This window comes from Thermobia domestica, chromosome 15 (assembly GCF_964235325.1).
Source record: "Thermobia domestica chromosome 15, izTheDome1.hap1.1, whole genome shotgun sequence".
Classification (NCBI taxonomy): Eukaryota; Metazoa; Arthropoda; class Insecta; order Zygentoma; family Lepismatidae; genus Thermobia; species Thermobia domestica.
The window spans coordinates 69,102,407-69,116,329 of record NC_137468.1 but is presented as its reverse complement, the minus strand read 5'-3'; the positions used below and the strand labels follow the sequence as shown (position 1 = coordinate 69,116,329).

The window sequence follows — 13,923 nt, the reverse complement described above, 5'->3', positions numbered from 1 at the left end:
TTCCGTTTTCTCTTACACTGTCATTACACTAATGTTTTTATAACGTTTCACTTTCACTAATTATCCGCTCCTCTAACCTAAAGGGAAAATTAAAAGAGAGAATAACGCTACGAATACAATCATGTCACAGAAACAGGATATATTATAGTTTAGGAAGATGTCCAAGGTCTAGAAAAAGGGAATAGAACAAAAATAAGAACATGGAAAGAAGTGTAAGATTAATGAACTGTACAAATGGACTTCAAATATGTGAATTATGGAATAAATTGTTAAAAAGAATGGAGGGATAAAAGTCACGGATATGAAAAATTATTAAGCGAAGCAATAAAACTAAAATTATATCTATATAATAGAACATTGAATTGAGATTAACTAATATTTGAAATAATTTATTAAAATAATAATAATAATAATAAAAGAGAAAAGTGAAAATAACGATTATAAAAGTTGAAGTCATGGTTTCCATAACCACACAAGTCCAGCTGAAGAAATATTGAGAAAAATCAATAAAAACTGAATATTTGTTGGAAATGTGAACTTGGAATCCAGAAATTTTTTCATACTTATTTAGTGGCATTTGTTATTCAGCAAAGTGTAAGTATTTTTTTAAAAAAAAGTCTGATTTCCAAGTTCAGATTTCCAACAAAAATTCAGTTTTTTATTGATTTTTTGAAGTTACGGATTCAATTGTTATCAAAATTTAAAATGAAACAGTAAATTATAACAATACCTGATTGTTACATATTAAAAATTTCAGTATTTACTAAGTAGTAATTGTACAGTACAAAAATTTTCACTACATTATATTAAAAATTATAAATTATAAAATAAAACAAAATTATACAACAATAATAATTTAATGGTATAAAGATATTTCTGCCAGTTAAAGTCTGATGAAGATAATGTTAAGTTATTGAAACTGTTACGACTTATTTTAATTTTAAGAAAGAAGTATATACTCTGGTCAGAAAAGTATTAATTATTTAAGTAAAGAGAAAATTTGTGGGATATAAAAAAAAATCCCACTTCATTTTCAATGGTTAAATCATTGATGCTGAGTTTGATTCCCAGTGAAGATTAGGGTTGCAAACGAGACAAAAAAAATAAAAAGAAAAAGAAAAAAAGATGTCATTAAATTGATGTCTAATGTCGGAAAGTGTATCTGTTTCTATTGAAAGAGCTCTGTCTCGTCTCATATACAGGAGCGTCATTTCAGAGTTTGCTTGGGGAGATTAAGACCCCTTGATATAAGTAAACATTTCGCGCCTTTCATTGATTTACTACTATTCTATTGATAAAATGTATATAAAACTCAATCTCAGGGGGGGAAATTGCCCCTCCCTGCTCCCCTAAATGACGCCCCTGCTCATATAGTTACCCATGAGACGAGAAATTTCACGATTTTCGTAGAGAACATTAGTTTCACCCAACTGTTCTAGTTTTACATGATTCATAGTATTAAAAAAAAAACAACAACTATGAATTGATATTGTACGAACACAACGTGGAGCATTGTTTAACGTTTAAAGATACTCTAGTCCTTATACAATACACTCCAATACTAAATATGGTTTCAATCACACTCTCCGCGGATCTTTTATGGCGTGGAAGGATTATGATAACTTCTAACACTAGATGAATTTAGAAAACAAAACGAGAAAAAATTCGAGATGAGACGTGAAAAATCTTATTTTCGTCTCATTGCGTATCATGGGCTACACTTGTCTCGTATCTCGTCACGAGAAATCTGTTTCATTTCGTCTTGTGGATAATCTTAGTGGACGGGTTCACTCAATATTATCAGATAATTGGAAAGTCATCAGGAATAGTTCGTATATGTAATTAGGCTCTTTTTAATTAAAGTTTAATAAAGGGGACGATTTGAGAAAAATCGTATTAACATTAATCTAAAACGAACAATTTAGATAATCGGTGATACCCTGAGTTCGAACCAGGAATAGAGTTTTCTTCTTGGTAAGAAATGTAATATTTATTAACCAAGGGTAATCCTTGTACTGTTGTTCCCGGCGGTAATAAACCCAACATGAGTATGAATTTACGTACGAATTTTTTCTCGTATTGATTAAGGAATTCTTATTATAATACAAAAACGTCTCAGTCTGTGTGTAACACTCATTCCTAATAGTTCATAATCGGCCTAATAGGTGTTGCTATCTGCCTAGCGCCAATATATAGTGCTAGCATGCAAACAACCCAGATTTAATTGGAACTTAAAACCTGTGTTGTTTGAATTTAATTATGTCAAAATAGGACAATTTTAACTTAAAATGTTCAGCGAATCGAAAGTTTGAGGAGAAAACTAGTATATATCATTTTACTGTACAAACACTAGAGAATGGGATTGATTTGATTAACGTTTAACTCACTTTTCAGCATTAGGCTATACAAGGAGGGACGTACTGCTTAAAGTGTGATGTGGTCCAGTACTCGCAAACACAACCACCATAAATCGACCATGTGTCACGTCCATTAGAAACTTGGCAATATGTGAAACTGAATCAGTGTTGCCACAGTCTTAGGTCTGGAGTGGGCTGAAAAATAGTACCAAATTGAAACAAAAAGGGCTGAATTCATTATTTTATACCAATGTAATACATGGCTTCTTTATAACACGAAACTAAAAGAGATAAAGTCCTAGAACACTCACCCCCCCCCCTCCAAGAGTCAAAATCAAGAAATTACTCTTTTCAAAAAAATGCTTTCTAGAAACATCCAAATAAGAGGACCCCGAAGAACCGTGGAAGTAGATGAAACTTTTCTCGCATGTAGAGAGTATAACAGAGGCCGCAAATTAAAAGGGAAAACTGTTACCATCTTTGGTATGTATTGTGAGGAAACCAAACGCGCCTGTATTTCAAAGTGACCAATAAACCAAAACGGTATTATAGTCATATATGAAAAAAATATATAGGCCTATAAAACGAGGAACAAGTCAATCATCTCCGAGTTCGTGTGTTAAAATATAAATTATTGCATCTTATTCTTGCTTATTTCACGAACCGAAGGAGGATAATAGTACTGACACTTTTGAAAATGTGACAAGTATTTGCTAAATAGTGCTGAATTGGTTAGAATTGTACCAACTTTTTCACAAAAGGGGCTGAAAATGCCAGCGTGGTACCAACGGGCCGTTGAATGACAAAAAGGGCTGAATTTGGTACAATTGTACCAAGTGTGGCAACACTGAACTGAATCTGGTTTATTTCGAACTGTAATAGAATATGATTGGTTGTTTTTGTTTGTTGAAGTTAGGGGTCCCTTTACAACTCCGAAGCTAAATGAAAGTAGATCTAAAATTTCAGGTAAAATCCGAACCACTCTAATACTCCCACCAGGAATCGAATCCGAAACCCTGTGCACCAAAGGCGCGAGCGCTTGCTACTAGGTTCGCTGGGTGGGCGAAATAATAAAGTATTAGTATACTAACATAATTACTTTCACACTTGGTGTGTTCCTATGTTTATGACTTCGGATTCATATTACTACAGAGTCACATTCTTAAGAATCTAAACATATTGCTGGGAAAATTTTGTTTAGAATAGTCTTGAAACTAGAGTCAAAGTTGCCGTTGGAATAAAAGAATTAGAATCATTTAAAATGCATACGTACTGTTACTGATAAACCACATTTTGAGTTTATTCCCCCATACGTCCAGAATACCCTACTAATATAGTATAATGAGTGGAAAATTACATCCAAACAGGAACCAATGGGTCAACCAACATTCCGACCATATGTATATATTTTTGTCTGAAAGGTCAATAATACCAGAGAACAGAATCAAATCGTTACAAGGTATTTATACAATGAAATAAATTTAATCCATCATCCACATTAAATCCTTATACACATCATAAGTGGAAAGTTACCTTTAGGAAGTATATGCAATGGGCCAACATTCCGAAACAATCTTTCTATTGATACGGTCAGAGTAATAATGTAAAAAGCACTATCGATATATTATAAAGAAAACTTTAAAAATAAAAATCCAATATATGTTGCATTAGAAACCCTTTTCTTGATATGAGCTAGATACATACATGGCTATACCAAATATGGGAAAACGGACGATAAAGAGAAACATTGGACAAGACGTTAACAAACAATAAATCGTGCTTCTGGTGAAGTTGAAGAAAGCACAGGACCAAAAATGGCCGCTCCAGGAAGTGTAGTAACTATCGTTCAAAGATTGCTTTTAAAGCTGAAAACAAGACCTGGTAAAATTCTTCTCTTTTAATGTGATACGATAATTGTATTCCCTTGAAGAATGTACAACTTTATTGATTAATTTAATGTATATTGCTTCTGTGCTATTGAGTCCGACCGGTTATTGCCCCGAGGAGCACGACCAAATAAATATCCATGACCTTTATCTTGTATGTTTTCCTCTTCTCTTCTTTCATAACTTCAATTGAGATTTTTTTCTTCATGTGTAAATCTAAGAACCAGTCACCTACACCACTAAATAAGTAATGCGATTAAATAATTATTTTATATCAAAGTAAATTAAATGTAAAAAAATATGAAAATGATCGATAATCAAGAAAGATGGTGCATGAATCAATTTTAGTATTTTGGAAATAATTAGTATTTTAGTATTTTGTTGCTTGAGATGTTGCCGAGATACTTAAGCATACTTGGAAAAATGAAATGAAATTTTTGAGTTTTACGTCCCACGGTTATGCCGGTTAGGCTAAAGGAGAAGGTGAAGATGAGAGATGAATGAAATGGTGGAATGAAGAAAGTGGGAGGAAACGGGAGAACCCCGAGAAAACCCACGCACACGGTGTTTGCCACCCACAAAGTTCACTTGGCGGAAGCAGGGTTTGAACAGCATACTTGGAAATTAACAATTAAAATTTAACTATTACTCTCACTTGTTAAAACTTTCATTAAGTTTTAGTTTAATAATTTAATAATTCGAGAAGATAATTTCTAATGGTTAAACACACAAGAATTTTAGGAATGATCCAAAAAATACATCAAAAGATTGCGATCTTGGCCAATAATTAGTTTTTGGATCAGGGCCTACAAAAGTTTGGAACGTCTCCTAATCGGGTTTTCGTTCTTTTCTTTTCTTTTCTTTTTTTATTTTTCTTTTTTCTTTTTTCTTTTTTTCTTTTTTCTTTTTTTTTTTTACGGAATAAGCACATCATACTGAGTTAAGTGACAGTTTGGGTTTGGCTACACTATATACGTATATGTAGTTCTCCAGATATAAAGCGTACAAGAAAATGTTTAATTGAAAGAATATATTGATTTTTTTTTATCTTTAAACGGACCGTAAATCCAATTTTCATATCTTTTTTTAACGGAATAAGCACACCATACTGAGTAAATTGTCAGTTTTGGTTTGACTACACTATATGTAGTTCTCAAAATATTAGCCGTACAAGAAAATGTTTCATTTATGAAATATATTGAATTTTTTGGATGAGGGGCCACAGAATTTTTGAACGGTTCTTAAATCGAGTTTCTTTTCTTTTTCTTTTTTTTTTTTTTTTTTTTTTTTTACGGAATAAGAACACCACACTGAGTAAATTGTCAGTTTTGGTTTGACTACACTATATGTAGTTCTCGAGATATAAGGCCTGCAAGAACATTTTTGCCTGAAATATATTGGATCTTTTGATCCAAAAAGTAGTATCTTTTATTTGTATTTTAGTTGCAAATAACAACCATTCCTAAGAGAATGACTTTTATCTTAAGTTTAATTTTAAAACAATCAATTCTAGTAGTCTAATTTTTATTTTAGTTATTCCTTTTTCCTACACTTCTACACTCCGCATAAAAAAAATTGTGACAGCTAACGCCATGCAGTTAGGCAACCCAATATACACTTTCTTATCCCATAATCGTGTCAGGCAAAGAGACCCTCTAACTCTCTCCTCCTTTCTTCTCTCCCATACTAAAATTAGTTAACAACATTAGTGCAATTCTAATTTCAAACCACACATGTATTACTTTCGATAAAATGAAATAACAAAACCGGGACAAAAGAAGATTCATAAGTTGATATAGGGAGAAACTGAAATACATACTATGAAAAATTGAAACCAATGGATGTCTATTACACAGAGATTCACAAATGAGGCAGAGAGAGAGGGGGCAGAGAAAGAGAGATTGAGAGAAGAGGAGAGAAGAAGGAAACGAAAAGGGAGAACAGATAAAAATGTGGAATTCAAACATAGTAAGAAAAGAACCTAACATTATAAAGTTCCGTTTCCAGAAATCCAACAGTAATATAGAAATAACTTTTGTTTTACATATTTTTTCAGAACTATTCGAATATATAGGGGATGCTTTAAACATTCATTAAGTCACTTTCATAAAGAATAGCATACGCAATTTGCAGTAGAACTGTACATCTCCGAGACACATCTAGGATAATGTCAAAAGTTTAACGCACATGCTTTGTTTCCGCGTGGTTCGATTGCAAATTCAGTAGTGTTAATTGAACGTACCGATCCAAAATCCATTCTAATAAACCCAGTAGGTAGCGTTGGTCATATCCTCCATTTCAAACTACTAATGCAAACTGAACAAAAAAAAGAAAAGAAAAGAAAAGAAAAAGAAAGAAAGAAAGAGAAAATTGAATGAGTGCTATTTCACTGCTAAATTTCTATCAGAAATACCCTAAATTAAAAGTCCAAACTATATCGTAATGAAAAGTTACAAATGTTCAAAAGGAAAAGCTTACGTTCCTCATAGATGTAGCATGTTTCAAATTTCAACGTGAATAAAACACATTCAATTATAGGATGGAAACAAATTTTGTGTCGAACTAGTATAAATAAAATTTTGTTTTCAAATAACTTTAGAGGTTACCATTTTCTAGTCTTTTCCGAAGATTTATCTCTTCCGAACATCCAGCATCGATTTCCTCTCTTGTGGATATAACGTAATTTGCACAGATAGAATGAACACACTAGAGCTCAAACGGTCATCGTGTCAGTCGGATGATGTTTTTTAGGTTATAGACCACCACTGGGTCGAGGATTCAAACCTGTAGTGATCCGGTAATTCAACTGAGACTCGGTAACTCAGAGGATAAAAAAGAGATTTTACTTATTCCCTTGCGTTTAAACAATATTTCTGTCAGAGGTGACCAGGACTGGAGATGTTATCCCCAGAGCACAAAACACACGTTGCCGGAGTTCCCTATTAATGAGATTTTCTTGCTCCGTTTTAACTTTGGAACACGGAGTGATAGAGAGAGAGAGGAGGGGAGAAGTGAAAAATACAAAGACAGGAAAGGGAAACGTCAAGAAAGAGAGAGGGGAACGAATATAAATATGAAACACACTTATCATTACAGTGTATGATGTAGAACGCACAACTTGTTTAATCGAATTCGCCAGTGAGGCTTTGTAAATTCTCCAACAGAAGATGAATCTCTGTTTGCAGCCATTATTTTATGCAAAAAAAATTCATACTACTGATGGGGATTCGAACCAAGATTTTCCGTTTGGAAGTCTAGCATTTTACCACTACACCACCGATTGCTTTACCAAAACTTTGTTTAACAAGTGGTGTAGTATTTCTTTCTGAGAACGAGAACCCGTAAAGTGTATACCGGTACTGCAGATCAATGATGTGTTTGGAATGTCCTAGTAATTCCCTTGCTCTTTTCCAACCAACATTCGTAAATCGTCTCTATCATGATACAGTTGTTTGCTTCCATATTCTTACGTATTGCTTGTCCAATATAAGAAGTCGATTCTTCAAAATCACTTTGTAAAAAATCAACTTTTTCGTGAACATGATTTGAACCTATACTAGATAGCTGTATTATTCATAAGGCCATTTCGTTGCTCCTATATTATCATGACACCTTAAATTATAAGCCAAATATTAATTACTTTAGCCCTGGTCTTTGGAACGAACCGGCTTCTTCCTGTAAGGTTATTTGCACCAAAGTGCACAATGAAATTCATTTATTTCACGGCCTAGAGAGAAATTAGTGCCCACTAATAAAGGTAAAACATACAATCCAGGAGACATTACAGAAATAAAACATATTTGGCAGTAATTTCGCAGTGCAAGTTCAAAAGTACGTGAATAATAATAATAATAATAATAATAATAATAATAATAATAATAATAATAATAATAATAATAATAATAATAATAATAATAATAATAATAATAATAAGCAGGGTAAGTAATTTCTGGATTGATGTTGCAGGTGGTATGGTAGTGTAGGGGTAACATAATGAACCTATGAATAGTTCAGCTATCTAACATAGGTTCAAATACTGTTCGCTCCAAACTTGCTTTTTTGTCACAAAGTGATTGTGAAGAATCGACTTCTCATACTAAACGAGCAATACTTAATAACGTGGAAGCAAACACCACTAATGTGATAGAGAGGATTTACGAATGTCGGTCGGGAAAGGGCAAGGGAATTACCAGGACATTAAAAAAAATATCAAATTTTTAACATAGATGAGGTTCAAGTCTGAGATATCATTTTACTTTCACGGGAGAAGTTGGGGAGGGGAATGCGTGAGGGAGACATAAAAAATTAAATAAAACTTAATGACTCTTGAATCACCAATCCAATCTCGATCAAATTTCCAACCTAGATGAAGTTCGAACCTGAGATCGTTTCTATCATGTCAATTTCATTGTGTAACTTAAGGGAAGGGGAGGGGGAGTGACATTTTAAAAAGAACGAAAAATGCCCGGTATTAGTGGCGAATCTAAAATTTTTGGAGTCGCTGAGATTAACAGTGACACATCTGATGCTGTTTAAATTCAAATTCAGCCACGCAACTTCGAGGGGGAAAGACATAAAAATTATCGAAATAACCAATATGAGTGTCGAATTAATAGCTTTCCGGCTCGCTAAAATAAACAATGACACTGCAGATGCTGTGCCCCACAACATACGGTGGAGAGGGGATATAAAACTCATTGAAAATGACCGATATCAAAGAGCGCTTTTAGTAATAGTAAAAGGTGACAGAGTAACTGAATATATTACTATTTTTTTTCTAAATTTAACCAAGCGAAGCGTTAATTTGTGCTAGTAATAATAATAATAATAATAATAATAATAATAATAATAATAATAATAATAATAATAGACAACTATACTGTGAATGTGAACATTTATTATTATTATTATTATTATTATTATTATTATTATTATTATTATTATTATTATTATTATTATTATTATTATTATTATTATTATTATTCACGTACTTTTGAACTTGCACTGCGAAATTACTGCCAAATATGTTTTTATTTCTGTAATGTCTCCTGGATTGCATGTTTTTCCTTTATTAGTGGGCACTAATTTCTCTCTAGGCCGTCGAATAAATGAATTTCGTTGTGTACTTTGGTGCAAATAACCTTATAGGAAGAAACCGGTTCGCACCAGAGATCAGGTCGAAAGTAAGTAATATTTGACTCATAATTTAAGGTGTATGATAATGTAGGGGTAACGTAATGGCCTTATGAATAATACAGCTATCTAGTATAGGTTCAAATCATGTTCACGAAAAAGTTGATTTTTTACAAAGTGATTGTGAAGAATCGACTTCTTATACTGGACAAGCAATACGTAAGAATATGGAAGCAAACAACTGTATCATGATAGAGACGATTTACGAATGTTGGTTGGAAAAGAGCAAGGGAATTACTAGGACATTCCAAACACATCATTGATCTGCAGTACCGGTATACACTTTACGGGTTCTCGTTCTCAGAAAGAAACACTACATCACTTGTTAAACAAAGTTTGGGTAAAGCAATCGGTGGTGTCGTGGTAAAAGTGCTAGACTTCCAAACGGAAAATCTTGGTTCGAATCCCCCTCAGTAGTATGAATTTTTTCGCATAAAATAATGGCTGCAAACAGAGATTCATCTTCTGTTGGAGAGCTTAACAAGGCATCACTGGCGAATTCGATTAAACAGTGTGTGCGCTCTACATCATGATAAGTATGTTTCATATTTATATTCGTTCCCCTCTCTCTTTCTTGACGTTTCCCTTTCCTGTCTTTGTATTTTTCACTTCTCCCCTCCTCTCTCTCTCTATCACTCCGTGTTCCAAAGTTAAAACGGAGCAAGAAAATCTCATTAATAGGAAACTCCGGCAACGTGTGTTTTGTGCTCTGGGGATAACATCTCCAGTCCTGGTCACCTCTGACAGAAATATTGTTTAAACGCAAGGGAATAAGTAAAATCTCTTTTCTACCTCTGAGTTACTGAGTCTCAGTTGAATTACCGGATCACTACGGGTTTGAATCCTCGACCCAGAGGTGGTCTATAACCTAAAAAACATCATCCGACTGACACGATAACCGTTTGAGCTCTAGCGTGTTCATTCTATCTGTGCAAATTACGTTATATCCGCAAGAGAGGAAATCGATGCTGGATGTTCGGAAGAGATAAATCTTCGGAAAAGACTAGGAAATGGTAACCTCTAAGGTTATTTATTCACGTTGAAATTTGAAACATGCTACATCTATGAGGAACATAAGCTTTTCCTTTCGAACATTTGTAACCTTTCATTACGATATAGTTTGGACTTTTAATTTAGGGTATTTCTGATAGAAATTTAGCAGTGAAATAGCACTCATTCAATTTTCTCTTCTTTCTTTGTTTTTCTTTTCGTTTTTTTTTTTTTCAGTTTGCATTAGTAGTCTGAAATGGAGGATATGACCAATGCTACCTACTGGGTTTATTAGAATGTATTTTGGATCAGTGCGTTCAATTAACACTACCGAATTTGCAATCGAACCACGCGGAAACAAAGCATGTGCGTTAAACTTTTAACATTATCCTAGATGTGTCTCGGAGATGTACATTTCTACTGCAAATTGAGTATGCTATTCTTTATGAAAGTGACTTAATGAATGTTTAAAGCATCCTCTATATATTCGAATAGTTCTGAAAAAATATGTAAAACAAAAGTTATTTCTATATTACTGTTGGATTTCTGGAAACGGAACTTTATAATGTTAGGTTCTTTTCTTACTATGTTTGAATTCCACATTTTTATCTGTTCTCCCTTTTCGTTTCCTTCTTCTCTCCTCTTCTCTCAATCTCTCTTTCTCTTCCCCCTCTCTCTCTGCCTCATTTCTGAATCTCTTCCATTGGTTTCAATTTTTCGTAGTCTTCATTTGTCCCGGTTTTATTATTTCATTTTATCGAAAGTAATACATGTGTGGTTTGAAATTAGAATTGCGCTCATGTTGTTAGCTAATTTTAGTATGGGAGAGAAGAAAGGAGAGAGGGTGGGGTGCTGACTGCCACGATGGCGTGCTGACTGCCACGAGCCTGAGAGAAAGTTGCTAGATGTAACATTACCGGACACCAAGAAGCATGAAAGAAACTAGATGATCCTTAGGATCGTGTTGTTCAGACCAACACCTAACAAAAGTAAACACGTCTCTGTATGTACACTCATGTCCAAAATTATTGTCATATTATTATAAATATGTTGTTCTAGTAATATAATTTGATAACGAATTCGCCCGGTATTTCTTATAATGTTAGTATGTGTATAATCGGCAAAGACTAGTATGTGCTAAATTTCATGTCAAAAGAGCAGTAAATAAGAACAATAAAACGAAAATAAAATTTTCTTGTCCATTTAGTTACATTTTATTTTACTCATTATAATTTTCGTATTTATAATTCTTTTCCTATGAAGTTTATCACAAATATAAATTTCCTGATTATACACATAATATAAGTATTAAAAGTACTCTGCAAAATTATCAAATTATATTCTTACAAGAAGACAGTTATAGATATGCGACAATAATTTTGGACATGAGTATACTTTCAGTTTTGTCAGGGAGCAGAGCGTACAAAATTGGTACGATTTATGTATTCTCACTTGAACTCCCTATGTCAGCATGAATTGTGTTCAGCCGTGCAAACTGTTTCGAGCAGCTCTTGAAAGTTCCATCAAAAAAGCACTGCTGGCTGTGCCTCACAAGGGAAGTTCAGGAGAAAGCACTCGCCTGCAGAGTAACTAAGCATGCCATTTGAAGTCCCAATTCATGCTGATTATAACAGCTAATAAAATTCCTGTATGGTTGAGAACGGTTCGAGATATTCAACTTGGAAATTTGTATGAGAAAATGAGGATATACGCATTTATACACGTTAAGTACAACGTAATTAGTAACGAATATTGACATACGAATTGAAAGCTATCGGAAGTAACAGAAAAAAAGTGTTTCGCAATAACTAACGGGTTTGTTAGATACAATTAGTCATTACATTGTTCACAATAATCATACGTTAGAGATGAAAATTGATCACTGTTGTTCTTCTGTTTTATGAAGAAATGACGCAGGCAAAATACTCCCTTGCACCATGAACATTTTATATGTGTAATTGTGTTGTATCCGTCAAGAGAACAGTTCGCAGAACCAAAGCAAAAAGCAAATTCGACAAGTGATTCAAAAGTTATAGGCCTATAATTTGTTCGTAACCTGCCTTGCAGAACGCAAACTGAAACAATCCAATGTATAGCGGTGATCGGAAGTGATTCGTATGGACACGAACTTTATTTGATTGTTTCGTTGGTACATTATAACGTCCAGATGAAGAAGATTCATACTATGTACAAATCTCCTGCCATAATCTTTGATTGATCGGAATCAAAACACATCAAATGGTTGCACAAATCGTGTGCAATTCTTTGGTATCTTCTAAACCATTAGGTCTTTGTCATCCGTCATGCAACTTGTAATAGACAAATTGTCTGTGAATGGACCCCAGTGATCAAGCAATAGCAAGTTCAAACCATCAGGCTTCGCCATGGGTGAGAATACTTAACGCATTGAAACGTGCATCCACTCATTTTCTCATATAAATTTCCAAGCTGAATATCTCGAACAGTTCTCAACGAACAAGAGTTCTATTACCTGTTGTAATCAGCATGAATTGGTCCTTCAAATGACATGCTTATTTCTCTGCAGGCGAGTGCTTCTCCCAAACTTCCCTTGTCAGCTGGTTTCAGACCATCATATCCAGTGGCGTATTTAGGGGGGGCTTCCGGGCTTAAGCCCCCTCGAAATCTTAATTACTATGGCAAAGTATATGAAATATCTTGCAGAATTTTCACATTTTCAGGCAAAGCCCCCCCCCCCCCGAAAGTTAGCAAAGGCCTCCCCGAATCAAAATTGTAAATACGCCACTGATCATATCCATTAAATAATACAATAAAACAATTAATATAAACAATGAAATGTGCAAATTGTACATATAACAGAAAAGACAATCACTTTATAAACATCCAAGTGTATGTCGTTCCACTTAGTGAGCAACTTTGTAACTTATAGAATGCCGCATAGATTTGCTGTGATGATTATTAAATTAATCCCTACTAAATTAATTAATAATCATAAATTTAGTATGAGGGATTAATTCCTCTCTTTCCAAATACAGTTTCTCCCAGGCTCGTGGCAGTCAGCACGCCGTCGTGGCAGTCAGCACCTTCATATATGCAATCAGCGACAGTCGTGGCAGTCAGCACCAATAATTGGCTGTGGCAATCAGCACCCGTGGCAATCAGCACCTATCCGGAGAGAGAGGGGGTCTTTTTACCTGACACGATTATGGGATAAGAAAGTGTATATTGGGTGGCCTAATTGCACGGCGTTACTTGTCGCATTTTTTTTTTTTTAATTTGATGCAGACATTTTTTTTGGTTGGTTTTAATTTTAATTCGATATCTATTACATATCATGTGCTCTTTAATCTTTTTTTTTTTTTTTTTTGATAAACTTCTCCAAACAAGTAGGCTACTGTATACATAATATGATAGTTGGTTTGTTGGGCTATTGGAGTTTTCAGCACCGAGGCTCTATGAGACGTTGTCCTATATTTTAAGGTGCCGATGCAATGACCGATTTCTTTGCCTCTTCTAGA

At 34.0% G+C, this 13,923-nt stretch overlaps 1 protein-coding gene across 1 annotated transcript in view; it reads left to right on the top strand.

The window, feature by feature from the left end:
- Positions 1 to 13,923, top strand: part of Pdf (Pigment-dispersing factor) — a 49,850-nt gene that overhangs the window by 21,079 nt on the left and 14,848 nt on the right. The window lies entirely within an intron of this gene.